Source organism: Miniopterus natalensis, chromosome 1, assembly GCF_054644295.1.
Source record: "Miniopterus natalensis isolate mMinNat1 chromosome 1, mMinNat1.hap1, whole genome shotgun sequence".
NCBI classification, from domain to species: domain Eukaryota; kingdom Metazoa; phylum Chordata; class Mammalia; order Chiroptera; family Miniopteridae; genus Miniopterus; species Miniopterus natalensis.
In genome coordinates, this window is record NC_142081.1 from 114,269,273 (window position 1) to 114,285,118 (window position 15,846).

Here is a 15,846-nt window from a genome sequence, read left to right on the forward strand (position 1 = left end):
TTTTAATCTTCACTTGAGGATATTTTTTCCATTCTTATGCAGAGAGAGTGGAAGGGGAGAGAGAGAGAGAGAGAGAGAGAGAGAGAGAAAGAAACACTGATGTTAGAGAGACACATTGATCGGTTGCCTCCCATACACACCCCAACAGGGCCAGGGATTGAGCCTCACCCAAGGAACGTGCCCTTGGCCAGAATCGAACCCGGAACCCTTCAGTCCTTGAGCCAGTGCTCTGACCACTGAACCAAACTGGCTAGGGCTGTTCTTTTTTTAAGTTGTTATACCTAATCTAAGCCCTTTAACTTCGCCATATGAATTTTAGAATCAGCTTGTCAATTTGTACCAAGAAATCTTGCTGAAATTGTTACTGGAACTGTGTTGACTCAGTAGATTAGTTTGGAATCAGTTCATCTCTTGATAATACTTTTTCCAACTCATGAACCAAATATGTCTCTCCATTTATTTAGGTATCCTTAACTTATCGATGTTATGAGTTTGTAGTGTACAAGTCTTACACATCTTTTTGATGCAGTCATCCCTAGGTATTTCATAATTTTCACTATTATTATTTGTATTTTTTTAAATTAGATGTTATAAAAAGGAATATTATATTCATCTTGTAGTCTAGGTTATTAAAAATAATTTATTAGTTCTAGTCATCTTTTTTCAGATGACTACTGATATTCCATACAAGTGATCATACTGTTTGTAAACAAAGGTAGTTTTATTTCTTCTGTTCAAATTCTCTTCTCTTCTGTATTTCTTTTCTTGCCTGATAGCATGGACTAGAACCTCCAGTATAATGTAGAATAGAAGCTGTGATAATAAACATTATCAAGTACGTCTTTTATCCCTCCTTTCTACAGACATATTAAGCTGCTTGATGCTGTCCCCCATCTCCCTGAGACTCTCTTCCTTTTGTAATTTTTAACTCTTTGTCTTTTTCTCTTGGATGGTCTCTGTTTCTCAACAGACATTAATTAATATCTTCTTTTGAATTGTCTACTAGGCTGTTAATGTATCCATTGTATTACTGTCTCACACATTTAAAAATTTATGTTGGTCTTTTTTATATCTTTCATGTGTCTTCTTTGCCTTGTGAATATGTGGGATGTGATTATGTTATTTAATGTTCTTTAATTCTAACATTTGTGTCATTCCTGGGTCAATATTGATTGATTTACTCATTTTATGGGTCATATTTCCCTGCTTCTTGATATGCTTAGTAGTCTTTGATTGGCTGCCAGATACCATGAATTTTACTCTTTGGGTGCTGAGTATTTTTATGTTCTTATAAATGTCTTTAGCTTTTTCCTTGGATGTAGATGATTTCTTTAGAAACAGTTTGATTGTTATAGGTCTTGCTTTTTAAAACCTGTTAGATGGAGCCAGAAGCATGTTCAATCTGGGGCTCCTTATTCCCGGTCCTGAGGCAAGGCCCATTTACTGCTCTGCCCAGTGCACTGTGAGTGGCATTTCCCAGAGTGGCTGTTGAGAATGGACATGATAGGTGGGGGAGGGGCGCTGTTCTCCCTGATCCTCTCGGATGGTCCTGTCCGTGGCCTTGGGTAGTTTTTTTCACACGCATGCACTGACCCATTCTCTTGCTGAGTACACTGGGGAACCCTCTGAGGAGTTCTGGGGTTCTTGCTCTGTGCAATTATACCCTTTGTGGTGCATCCAGGATCAATATTAGTCCAGAGATTCACAGAGGGAGGTCACATTTCATGTATTATGTTTACTCAGAAATCCTCCGGTTGAAGATGATTTAGAAATTCCCTCAGCTGTGGATTAAGAGACCCTTTCTCATCTGAACTAGACTAGTTCCCTGAATATGTGCAGTGAAGTAAATTGCATTAGTACATGTTAAATATATGTATTCATCAAGTTTGACCACAAATGGAAATTTACCCCTTACTTCCTGCTCTCCCAAATTTGTACTCAGAGTAACCTTACAAGTCACAAGACAGGAAATACTGTTCATTTCCAATGTACTCTCATATTATAAATATTTTTTTTGCATTTCTAAATCGTAAGTTGATGTTAATATATTTTCTTTAATGTTTTAGAAACAACTCCTTTTAGAGAAAAAGATGGATTATCATTTACAAGAAAATGGCTTCAAAAAAGAAGAGATGGGGAAAAGTACATCTGATGACAGAGGACAAGATAAAACACATTGTGAACGCAAGAACATGAAGAGTTGATGTGATTCTGTAGAAAGTGCTTTTCTATGTATTTACATTAAATTCTTTTGTAAAACTTTACTTACACTTCTTGTACTTGCTTTGTACCAGGCACTGTTCTAAGCACTTCTCTATTTCAGTTCAAGGAGATAAGCAGACATATATGCAAAACACAAACAAATAATCTTGCCAAGTGTTTCTGTGGACAGGCCTGCCTGTACTGCAGTTCTGACCAATTTCCCTGTACTGAAAATAATGTATTTTTTGCTACTGAAACTTGAAAAAGTTGTGTGTAAGATAATGGCTATTATATATCACTATAATTTTCTGTTGCCAGCCAGAAAGAATAATAGAAGCAAAGAAAAACAAAGGGAAGAAGGGAGGAGGCGGAGGCAGGGGAGGGACAATGGAAGGAAAAAAGAAGGAAATGAAGAACGTTTCAAGGAGGAACATCAGGTCACAATTTTGCTATCCCTGATCTCTACCAGCTTCCTTTTATTTATAAAATTATAAAATACAGGCAGCTTTATCAAGTCACTTTAATAATATTAATTAAAATTTCATGGCCTGAATGCAAAAAATGTAGACGTGTTTTAATTATCTGTGACGATGTAGTATCAGGAAGAACATGCTCACCCTCCCTGCGGCTGCCATCAGAGCGTCCCCTCAGTCCCCTCTGTCCCACTGACCCTGTGTCAGGTGAGAGCCTGCCGGGGCCACTCCAGCCAATTACTGACTCGCCTCCACTGGCTCTTAATTTAACCTTCAAATCCATTTTGTAAACTGCTACCTATTGATACTTTTTTTAACTTGCTTCAAATTATTTCTTTTCCTGGCCCCAAAACTTAAAGATCCCCATGACTTTCAAATGAAGCTCAGACGTCTTAGGCCGCCATTCATCATGGTCACCGCCATCTAGAGTCCACACCAAATCTAACTTTCACTTTATTTCACACATTTCCTTGGAGCCAGCTCTGATCTAATCATTGTACAGTCAGGCTCTTGAGCCAAACTGCTGGAGTCCAAGTCCTGCTTTACCATTTTCTAACCACATAAATAGCTTGGACAAATACCTCTCTAAGCCAGTTTCCTCCTAAATAATTCCTATAAAGTGTTTGAAAGATCTCGCCTTACGAAGCACTCAATTTATTTCATTTTCCAATCAAAGGAGACTACTGACCATTCCTCAAACACAAATTACCTTTCATAACTTCTGTGCCTCTTTTCCAATTTTCTCAGCCTGGACTGACGTGCTCACCGACCATCTCTCCAGTCCTACAATTCTTTAAGCTCCACTGTGAATGAAACTCCAGAAAGTCTTTGGTAATAAACCTAATCGGGACACGCCTCTCCCCTGAGTCCCTATAGAACTTTGCATCATTCTTTTTTATTTTTTATATAGTCAAAGCCTGCTGTTCTTTTACTTATTTATTTTGATTGATCCTAGAGAGAGGAAGGGAGGGAGAAATAGAGAAACATCAATTAGTTGCCTCCAGTACTTGCCCGGACTGGGAATCGAACCCACAACCCAGGTTTGTGCCCTGAGCAGGAATCAAACCCGCCGCCTTCTGATGTGCAGGGCGACACTCCGACCAGCTGAGCCCCACCAGCCAGGCCTGCTCTGTGTCATTCCTGACACACTCCCACCCTTCCCGTGGCCTGAGTCGCCCGCAGTGCTGTGGCCTCTGTCCTCGGGGCGCCTGGTGCCGTGGGAATCGGGGTCAGTGTAGACTGAGGCGGGTTTGCTGAGTGAACTGCCTCGGGCTGCTCAGCCCCGAGGGGTGACAGCAGGGTCAGGCCTCGGGAGGCCCGTCAGTGCCTGGACATGCCTTACTCTTGTCAACTTTGTCACTTAATAGGAAAAAGTTCCAAGCAGACATTTTAAACACCTGTTACCTCAAATCCCCTTCTTTTGAAGAAGGAGAATATAAATTAACATATTATGGAGGTGACAGAGGCTCAGAGCACTTGCTTCACAAGTGAAATGAAGTTGTCCCCGTGCAGGGAGGCTGTCATCCTCCACACAGCAGACGGCTTCAGAGGGACGCGGAGAGAATGGGACAGGAGGGGACACCGTGCGAACCTGCCCCAGGGGGGACGATCGCGCCCCGTGTCCTGTCTCCTTCGGCTCAATGTAATGCACAGGGACCCGCAGTGACCGACAGCCACCAGCTCTGTGCGGTGAGCGGTGCGGCTCATGCCCGCGGAGCGGGACAGACACACGGACAGCAAATCTCACCGCCGGTCACGTCATGTTTAAATTACGGAACCTTCACTCTGCAGGAGCCACATAAATCCATTTGTAAAGAATTAAATACAAAATCTTCTGTAATGAAAACAGAGAGCTGTACAACTAATGGAAATGACAATAAAGAACAATAAAGAACTCTGCTACGTCAGCATCAGGGAAAAGAGTCTGGAAGTCACATAAAAGAACATGTGAAGGAACGTTTTTAAAAATCCTGGTATATAAGTAGAAGTCTGGAGGTGCTGTGGGAAATTGAAACAGTGGTACTAGCTCTGAGTAACATTCTTTTTTTCTTTTATAAAATATTATTGAGGTTTAAGTTGGTAAAATCAAATACCTTGTAGAATTCAAATATTCATTTTTTATTATTGGTTTAAATATGAATTTTTCACATTAAATATCACTTATATCTCAGAGTCACAGATTTTCAAGCACTTTTAACCACTGATAATGCTTTGAATAATGGTAAATTTAGCAATGTTAGAATAGGAATTATATAAAAGCCCATATTACAAGCCACCTTTCTTTTACTACATTACATGCGTTTGGGGTAGGGAAGTTCTGAAACATGAATTTCATTTTACTTTTTTGGTTTCCAGAGAAGCGCTTAGTCTCTCAGTTGCATAACCCCTCACTATAGTAGATTATATAATCACATGATGTGAAAAAATCATGAGATTCTTTTACACATTTCCAGGTTTACAGTCAGGATTTTGTCAATTCTTTTTTAGTAAACTTTAGAAAAGAAAATAATTTTTAATTGTCCCAGAAATATCCATTGAGTAGTCTAGATATGCTCCTCAAACAATCACATTGCAAACATATTTGGGAATTGCTTAATGCTACGCTTCTATGTTATGTTTTGGATAAGCTGGCAGTGCATGTTTAGTTATTAATAAAACATATCAGGTAATAAGTGCATTGTTCTCATGACTATCATAGCACCATAATCAATATAGTTTGCTCATTTACACAAAATGAATTAACTTATTATTGCATTTCACAGAAAGTAAGATGATTAATATTTTTTGTTTTTTAACCATAAGTTTACTTTAATTTTATTTTTGTTTAAAATACTACAGATGTCCCTTTTTCTCCCCAATGACCCGTCCCACCCCTCCCTTCCCCTCCCCAGGCCCTCTCCCCCTCCACCCACCCGCCCTCCTGCATCCCTCTGACATTCATCAGTCTCCTCTATGCTTCCATGTCATTGAATCTATTCTGTTCATCAGTTTATTAAGTTCTTTAGATTCCACGTATAAGCGAGATCAAGATGATTAATATTTAAACAAAATGAATTTTTATATAAGAACAAAAGGTCATTGTCTATCCTCAATTTCAATCACTTTACAGGTACAGGTCATGTTTGAAAACCCTTTTCTAATGAATTCCTAGTGGATAAGCGGAGGCAGCCCGTTCCCAGACCCTGTAACAATTCCCTGATCAGCGTGAGATGTGTGAGCAGCAGGTCCTCACCCAGCTCTGTCAGATGTTCCATGAATTAGGCACCATCTGTTTGGAGAATACGACCTGTTATACAACAATTGTTTTTAAATGACTTTTAAAATCTATTAATTCACTCAATACACATTACAAGATACCTATTCTGGAACTTTTTCTAATGTTAGAAATAGAAAATAACTGTTAATATATGTGTTTTTATCAAACCAAAACATTAATTCAAAGAAATGATATTATTCCATTATGACTGGGACTAGAAAAACAACAGTAAAATATGTACAAAAAACTATATGTCATAAATGCAGGTGAAAGTAGATCCTTTTACAAAGAATATTTACAGAGACTTTTTGTAATGCTAAATATGAAACACATAGAACAAAAGTGATGGAAAAAGAATCCAAATGCAAGGCGAAATGAGCTCTGGGGGAATATTTTCCTGTAACTGGGCACCAGCCACTGTAGTATTACCCAGGATAAAGGACATAAGAGACCATGAAAAACTGGGAACTTCTTTGTTTGAAGATACATTTGCCACCACCATGGTGTAAGAGTAGTAAGATATTGGATGAAGCCGCCTGACATGTTGGGGCAGTAGAAAAAAAAAAAGATGAATTGGTATCACTAAATTTATACTGAAATTTATTCCGTATGCACATCCCCATGGTAAAGTAAGAATGAACATCAACTCTTCTCATAATACACAAAAGCTCATTCTAAATGCATCATAGATCTAAATGTAAAAGCTACAACTAAAATTTCTGGGAAAAAATATCAGATAAATTCTTTGCCATTTAGTGTAAGAATAGATCTCTTTAGAAACAGGCAAAATATTTTAACGGACACTTTACAAAAACAAAAAAATCCTGGGTGGTCAATAAGCACATGATAAGATGCTCAGCAAATAACTAGGTTAAAGGTGATGGTCCACCTACACGATGGGATACAGCTCTGCAATGAAGAGAAAGTGAACAGCTGACACATGCGCACCCTGGATGAATCTAAAAATAATGTTCCTCTGTGAACTGAAATGGACATTAAAAGGTGTATATTACATGATTCCACTTATATAAAATTCCAGAAAATTAAAACATATAGTGATAAGGGGCAGATCGCCGCTTGTCTGCAGCCAGGGGCAGGTGAAGGGATGGGCCACAAAGGTGCATAAGGAATCTTTCTGCCATGTTGGATTTGGTCTTTTTCTTAATTGTGGTAATGATCCCACAAGTATATTATTGCTCAGAATTCACAGAATCATATACTTTCAGCCCGGCCGGGCGTGGCTCAGCGGCTGAGCAATGACGTAGGATCCAGGAGATCGAAGTTCGATTCCCGGTCAGGGCACATGCCCGGGGCTGGGGGCTCGATCCCCAGTGGGGGTGAGCAGGAGGCAGCCGATCAATGACTCTCATCATTGGCGTTTCTATCTTTTGCTCCCTCTCCCTTCCTCTCCCTGAAATCAGTGAGGATATATTTTAAAAAAATGAATCATACACTTTCAGTGGATTATATGTACAAATTGTAACAAGAATTAGATAAAACAAATATATAAAAGGGTTTTCAACAAAGATGTGCATTGTGCTACAATTTTAAATAGAAAAAATTAAAACATGGTTAATTTTCAATATGAGTTTAGTCCAGTTGCCTAAAACAGTTCCACTAAAACCAGAACTTGTTCCTCATGTTCAAAGAGGCATTATCATAACTAAAGTTTATTAGACTGCCAAAATATCTTGGCCCAAGAGATCAGACTGCGTCTTTATGTTTTTAGAATTTGGTTTTGTAAATATTTAGAACAATTACATCAACCTTCCCTTTTTTATTATTGACATTAACCATCTACTGCTGTGTATTCCTTCTGTTACGAAGCGCATGTCCAGATACATGGCTTTTGGTTGATTCATTCTGAGCATTACAACCTGGTGGAGTCCACAGAGCTGGGACACAAGTACACCTGGGGCACAGTCACGCTCTGTCATCCTCTAGCTATTTTACCTTCGACGGGCTACTTACTCTCGCTGTGAAATGAGGCACTAAGAATTCTTATTTCAGAGAGATGTTGTGGAGAATTATTGAGACATGCCAATGATGCTCAGTAATTGTTCTTCTAACTTTCAGTTATTACCAACTACTGCTCCTGTTTAGCTATTTCATTTTACAGATGAGAAAACTGAGATCTAGAAAAGTTAATAGGCTGATCCAAGGTCATAGATTGTTGAGTTTAAAGCCTGGTTTACAACCGTTTATTCTAATTACAGTTACTTTGCTCTACAACATGTTGACAGACTAGCTGAATTCACCATTCCATCCATTTTTTAATAAAACTGATGAATTAAGACATATAATTAACTCATGGATAATTTTCATTCAGATCAAAAACGCTCAGCCCCATAATTTAGAACAATGCCTTAATGCTTCTCCACAGGCCAGAAATACTCCACTGTTGAGTCTTGTGCAGAGAGATGTTCTTTACTCTATAGAAACATGAGAAGGTGAAAATCTCACTGACCCCCACTCTACACTCAGAACCCTTCTTGCCCTGCAGTGAGAAAAGGGTTTCCAGGTAATCATTTGGGAAAGTTCACAGGACTCACCTTGTCGTTTTTTTAAAGTATCACAGATTTATACTGCATTTTGCCCAATGTCAGAGAACAATTATTTCATGTATTTCTTTTTGAAACACCTTTAGAGTTTGTTTTTGCATAAAGGAAAGAGGGGGTAATCCAGTTCATTACTTTGTTGTGGATAAAAAGGGAAGTGACTGTTTTATTTTTATTCTGATTATTTTTTAATTATTTTATTAGTTTACCCTTAGGTAATTTTAGTTGGAAACTTTCTACCAGGTATATTAAAATATTGGATGGGTTTTTCCAGTGCACGCATTTCATACACTAGGGTTTTAACATTTGGTCATGATCAAGAGGGTGGTTCATACTTTCCCTTTGCGCACATGAGTTCCCTCTGAGCTTGAACCACCAGCTCTAAATATACTTGACTCTAGAAAGCAACTAAGAGTAGTTTAGTTTTTTATCGACTTTAGAAGTGCAGTTTAGATAAATTTTTGATGTTCTAAGCTGATTCATTGTATTCAGGAACAATTAATTACATTTTGTGTTTCAATTTTCCCATTCCTAATATGTGCCAGGTTCTGTTATAATTAAATATATTTATAAAATTTTACATTTGATCATCTTCTGTAGATGATTATACAAAGGGTTCCAAATTTCAGAAGCTTCACTTTTCTTTAAAGTCTAAAATATGGATATTTTAGCTCTGAAATAAAAATTTGAAGAGAATACTACAACACAATTAGAATAATAGATCACAGTCCATTTTTTATTTTAAATTAAATATTCATTTTCTGAAAATTATATATTTCTAACTTGCTGACAGCCTATTTTAAACACTGAACAAACTATTTTACTCTCTCATGTATTTCTTCTATGTTTTATTTAAATTGTAAAATAGGGGAAAAGAAAGCTTCACTCCTCAGCTCTGACAAAGTGTTTCAATAAATGAGACAAGCAACATCAGTAATAAATGGAGCAGCTCCCTTCTTTACAGCAGTGGCCGCTCACTCTCAGAGCCGCAGCAGTGGTGGAGCTCAGCGGCGGGTGTGGCGGGAGGGCACGCTCCCTGGGAGCCAGGCTGTCGCTGCGCCAGCTACACTGTGCTGACAAGGGCGCACTAAGGTTCCTGCGGGAAACACCTAAAAGCTTTCCTTTTGAATTCAGCACTGAGAAACTGTCTCATTTCACTTGGTCACTGATATCCGCTGAGTGACAGGATGCGGGTCATTGCTGCTACTGCAAAGCAATTAGCTTTTTCTTCCCAGTGTAGGCAGAGTCCAGAGTGTTGTTTAATGATAAATAGGAAGAAATGTCCTATATCCATGAGGCTGATGCAAAACTTAAAAATTATATTAAATTTCCAAAGGTTATTATGTTTCTAGAGCAGCGAGGGGTTGTGGGAAGACAGCATGTTCCAATGTGATGCTCTCAGGTAATTTATCATTTCACACACACACACACACACACACACACACACACACACACACACACACTCCCCTGCTTATCTGCTATCAGAAGTTAGACTACTATAACAAAGTTAAAGTCTCCCAAAGTGTTTTCAGAACTAATTGTATTTTCTAGCCACCTAAATCAATTAGGATCTATAGTTAAGCTGAGTTTTCTAATGCCGTTGGTAACTGGAGGAACCACCAACTGCCCGGAAACTATGTGCCGGCTCCCAGCCAGGAGCCATGTTCACACTCACATCGGGATATTAGTGATCTAGGCCTCCTCTGTTCATGGCTCCAGGTATGGGACCTGAATTTACATACAACCAAGGAATAGGATTGTGTTCACTTCTACTGGAATATCCGTAGTTTATATCTGTGTATCACCTTACAGTTTACATCACATATTTGCATATATTAATATATTTAATAACAATGTAGGATATGGGAAGAATTATTGCCTCACTTGAGATATGACCATTAATTTCAGAAGGGTAAGTAATAGGCTGACGTTACATATCTAATTATTTGCAGTCTTTGTGTTTGTTAGACTGTGAACAGGGTAAGGTCCACAGAAACTGTCGAAATAAGTCATTATCATAATGTTAATATATAAGTTTGGGAAATAAATTAATGATAGATCTGAAACAAGACCTTATAATAGAGAATTCGTGGAGAAAGCAGATGATTACAGAGGAACTTCCAGATGAACTTGTGTGTTCTCATCAATATTTCATCCTATAGCTTTTTATAGTATGGCTAGAAATACATTTCTACACATGAAAACCCAATTTCTCCCAATATAATTTGTGGAGAAATTATGTATTCTGAGTATATTGAAATTCTTGTCAATTTGCTTGAGCTACCAAATTCTCACTAGATAATACTGATCAGAATTTGAATATCCCCAAAGTTGGACAGTGAGGACAAATTCGAGAATTTTTCTGTAACTGTCAAATGGTACAATAAATGATTATAGCAAAGTAATAGATAACTTTAAAAGGCTGGTTCTTGATTTTCTATATCCCAGGGAATGATCAGTGTGGTCAAAGCTATTTTTTTAATAATAAGAATATAAGTTTGTCTTTTTCATACTTTATGAGTTTTCCAGATCACCTGATGGGTGAAATTACAAGAGACTAAATAAGATCTCTTCTATGAAACCAAATGCAAAAGAGATTTTGAAATAATAAAGCAATGCCACTCTCCTTGTTATTTTTTTTTCCTTTGGATAAGAAAGTTATTTTTATACTTTGTTAAATTTATAAAATGTTTTATAAATAATTCATAAATATATTTGTATTATATGTTTTGTTTCATAGTATACATAATGCATAATTAAATGCATTACTAAATAAATATTCTAAAGAGTCTCCTTCTAAATTGCTATCATAACTATAGCTGGAACTTATCCCTATTAAGTTTTCAACACCCCCACTCCCTCCCCCAGATGCGGGGAATGTGGGCCTGGGCGGGTCCACTTGTCGCCCCCCCACCATGGTGCCTGCTGGGGTGAGCCTGCGCCCCCTCCCGCTGTGCCCCCCCTGCCCCCCTGCAAACATTTAGTGCCCGCACCTGAGCCCCTGGCGCGCGCACAGGCCCCGCCCTTACTGCCCCCTCTCCGTGCCTGGAACCCGCACTTGCCCCGCAGCGCGCCCACCGCTCCTCCCGCAGTCGCCCCTCCCCCAGCGGCCGCGGTCGGTTGGTGACCTTAAGGGGCCCGAGCGCAGTCCCGGCCCAGCCCCGCGCGGCTGTGGGCGCCCGACGGAGGGGTCCCGGGCGGGAGCCACGCAGGGGGCCGGCTCGCAGCCCAGAGTGCGGGCTTGGTGCGGGGGAGGGGCGCTGAGCTGCACAACCTCTGACCTGAGCCTGGGGGAGACGCCGCGGGGTGAGTCCAGGCGGCTGCACTGGGAGGCGGGAAGGCGCCCCCGGGAGGGGCTCCCCTTGGCCTTCCTGGGGGGGGGCGGCGGAGAAGGGGCTCCCAGCCGCGGGGGAACCCCAGCAGCCTGCACCTGCTCCTGTGCCTGCCCGCCAAGGGCGCTGCCTGGGCGGTTTGCGGGCGCCCTGCCTGGGCCCCTGGGAGCTGCGGGAGCTGCACCGGGTGCTGCGGAGGCGGCCCGCCCGCCCCACTCCCTCCTGCAGGGGGGCTGGGGCGCGGGAAGGGGGGCTTGGAAAACCCGCTGCCCGAGGCGCCCCAGGCACGGACCAGCTGGGCCTGTGCCTCTGCCTGGAGACCTGCCTCGCATCCCTGCCAAGTCCGGGTCCCTCAGGGTCGCCCCACACGCCCAGCCAGGCCGGCTTCAGGAATCGGGTAACTCTTGCTCCCGTTCATCCCCCCTAATGAACGTTCCTCTCCATCAGCAGCAACACGGGTACAAAGTCCTTGAGAAGTAGGACAGGGGCTGCCCTGAGTTCACCTCCCAGCGCCAGCTCCGCTGGTGGGGGCGCCGCCTCTCACAGGCAGGGTTCTAGCAGCTCCTGTTCTGTACTTGAGGCTGCCAAGAGCCTTTTCTTCCTGGGACAGTATCGGCAAGAAATTCAATCTGCTAACCACACTTTAGTTAGAAACAAAGCTTTGCCTGCGCAGTTTTGGATTAAAGTCGAAGAAGCCTATGCAAATAAGCAGTAAATAAGAGGAATCTCCAAGTAAAAGAGTTGGATACAAGTGTGGAGGGAATAGCCCTGGAGAGATTCATAACATGAGCCATGGCACCACCTGCACCCAGAGCGCCTGGCAGTCCAGGGGTCCTCACAGTCCCACCTTGGGGAGCAGGCCCAGAGCGGCTCAGGAGGAAGGTCTCCACTTAGGGAGAAGCATAAGCACATGGAGACAAGGTAACGCCTGCGACTGATTGTCGGGGTCATCTGTAGGCACCTACCTTAGGCACACAAGTTTGTTGAGTTATTAGTAATAACAGGCAACTTATTGTATAAAACAAGAGTTTTGCCATTTCTCTGTTCAAAGGGAGGAAAAATTGGCAAGACTAAACATTAACTTGTTTTCTGGATGGATCGGGGTCCCCAAGACCCCTGGTTTGCTGATTCCTTAGCAAATTCTTGGCTTTATTACAGGAAAAAAACAAGGCAAAATTTGCAAAGGCTCCAGGGGAGAAGTCCTGGGGAATCAGGCATTGTCTCTGAAGGTCCCCTCTCAGGGGAGTCACAGGGGAGCACTTAACTCCCAGCACCCAGTTCTGGGACACTTGAAATGCTGCCAGCAGGACTCAGTGGCCCGAAATTTTGTTGGGGGCCCATCCTCTGGGCATCCCATACCAGCATACAGCCAAGTTCCAGACCCACAAGGAAAGCCAGTGTTTCACACAAATCACATTGTTTGTACAAACCGTTTAGGCACAGGGGGCTCCTCTAAACTAAACGTGGTGGGAACCCTCTGGAAATCTAAGTTCCCAGGTGCCGGCTGGGCCAGCCTCTGGGACGGCCTTCCGAGGACAGGGTGGCTGGCTTACAAGTCCGGCCTGGTTCTTCCAATGGTGTTGGGGACGGAGGAGGTTAAACCTGTTACTTAAGTCAATTTATCTGTAGATTTTTTTCCATTATTCTGTGTAGAATCAAAAGGTGGCTAATTTTTCTCTCTTACAGCTGGGTTTTTCCAAACATAAAATTAATTAACTTAGTCATTTATTTTATTTTTTAAAATATGCTTTTATTTATTTTACAGAGAGGAAGAGAAAGGGAGAGAGAGAAAGAAACTTCGATGTGAGAAATATCAATCAGTTGCTTCTGTACACGCCTCAGTTGGGATCTAACCTGCAACCGGGGTATGTGCCCTGACCAGGAATTGACCCAGCGACCTTTAGGTGCATGGGACTACACTCAACCAACTGAGCCACAGAAGCCAGGGCAACTTAGTTATTTATTGAGCACTGTGTGCCAGTTTCTCATGTAGGCTCAGGAAATTAAGCTGGAGCAGGACAAATACTCAACTTTGAAGCCTCAGTTTTGAACTGAGGCGGGTTATTTCTTTTTTTTTCTTTCAATTTATCTTTATTGTTGGAAGTATTACACATGTCCTCTTTTTTCCCCCATTGATCCCATCCCCTCTGTCCCCCTCCCCCCAGGCCTTCACCCCACTATTGTCTGAGCCCAAGGGCTATGCAAAGATGCATATAAATTCTTATGTTAATCTCTCCCCACCCACCGACCCCCATCTGTTTTCCCTCTGAGATTCTTCAGTCTCTTCCATGCTTCTATGTCTCTGAATCTACTTGGTTCATTGGTTTATTTTGTTCATTAGATTCCACATGAGTAAGATCATGTGACACTTGTCTTTCTCTGACTGGCTTACTTCACTTAGCATAATACTCTCCAGATCCCACCATGCTGTCTCAAAGGGTAAGGGATCTTTTATTTTTACAGCTGCATAGTATTCTGTGGTGTAAATGTCCAAGAAGATACTTGATAGGATTTCAGTCTTTTTCAACTTGTAGAGACTTGTTTGGAAGTCTGTCTTCGAGAATATCCCATGTATACTAGAAGAGAATGCATATTCTGCAGCTTTAGGGTGAAATGTTCTGTAAATATCAGTTAAACCCATCTGATCTAGTGTGTCATTTAGAGTCACTGTTTCCTTGTTGATATTTTGTCTGGAAGATCTATCCAGTAAAGTCAGTGGGGTGTTAAATTCCCCTACTATGACTGTATTGCTTTTGATTTCTCTTTTAAAGTCTTCTAGAAGTTTTTTGGGTTTTTTCCCCAGCCTGTCTGAGTCTTTTGTTCTGAGGTGGGTCTCATGTAGACACCATATATTTAGGTATTGTTTTCTTATCCATTCATCTACCTTATGTCTTTTGCTTGGATCATTTATTCCACTTGTCTTTGTTATTATTGATAGGTACTTATCCATTGCCATATAATTTCTTTATTGCCTATGTTTTTCATTCTCTATTTCATCTTCTCATTACAACAGTCCCCTTAACATGTCTTGCAGTGCTGGTTTGGTGGGGATAAATTCCTTTAGCCTTTTTTGTCTGGGAAGCTTTTTATTTCACCATCTGTTTTTTTGTTTTTAATATATCTTTATTGATTTCAGACAGAGAAAAGGAGAGGGAGAGAGAGATAGAAACATCAATGATGAGACAGTCATTGATTGGCTGTCTCCTGTTCGCCCCCTACTGGGACGGAGCCTGAAACCTGGGCATGTGCTGGGACGGGGAACCAAACCCCAATTGCCTAGATCTTAGGTCCACACTCAACCACTGAGCCGTGCCCAGCCATGCTTCACTATCTATTTTGAATAATACCCTTATTGGATAGAGTATTCCTGGTTTCAGATCCTTGTTTTGCATTACCTTGAATACTTGATGATACGGAGTTCAGAATACTGATTATAATGATGCTCAACAGCATGAAAAAAGATATAGAAACTATGAAGGAAATTAAGAACGACATAGTAGAAATAAAAAAAAAACCCATGAGATTAGGGGAAGCTGTGGATCGGATCAGCGAATTAGACGACAGGGTGGAAAAAAATCAATCAATTAGAGAACCAAAAAGAAAACACAATTAAAAAACAGGAGTATAGTTTAAGAGAGCTGTGGAACAACATGAAATGTAACAATATTTGCATCACAGTGGTGCCAGAAGAGGTTGAACGTAAGCAAAGGTTAGAGAACCTGTTTGAAGAAATAATGGCAGAACCTATCTCTAACCAATGAAAGAAAAAGTCACACAAGTTTAGGAGGCACAGAGAGTCCCAAGCAAGAAGAACCCAAAGGGGCCCACACCCAAACACATCATAATTAAAATGCCAAAAATCCAAGGCAAAGAGAGAATCTTAGTGGCAGCAAGAGAAAACAAGCTGTAACCTACAAAGGAGCTCCCATAAGGCTGTCAGCTGCTTTCTCATCAGAAACTCTACAGGCCAGCAGGTTATTTCTTTTTAAAGGGGTATATTAAAGCCAGCTAGCCAGCTAGATACC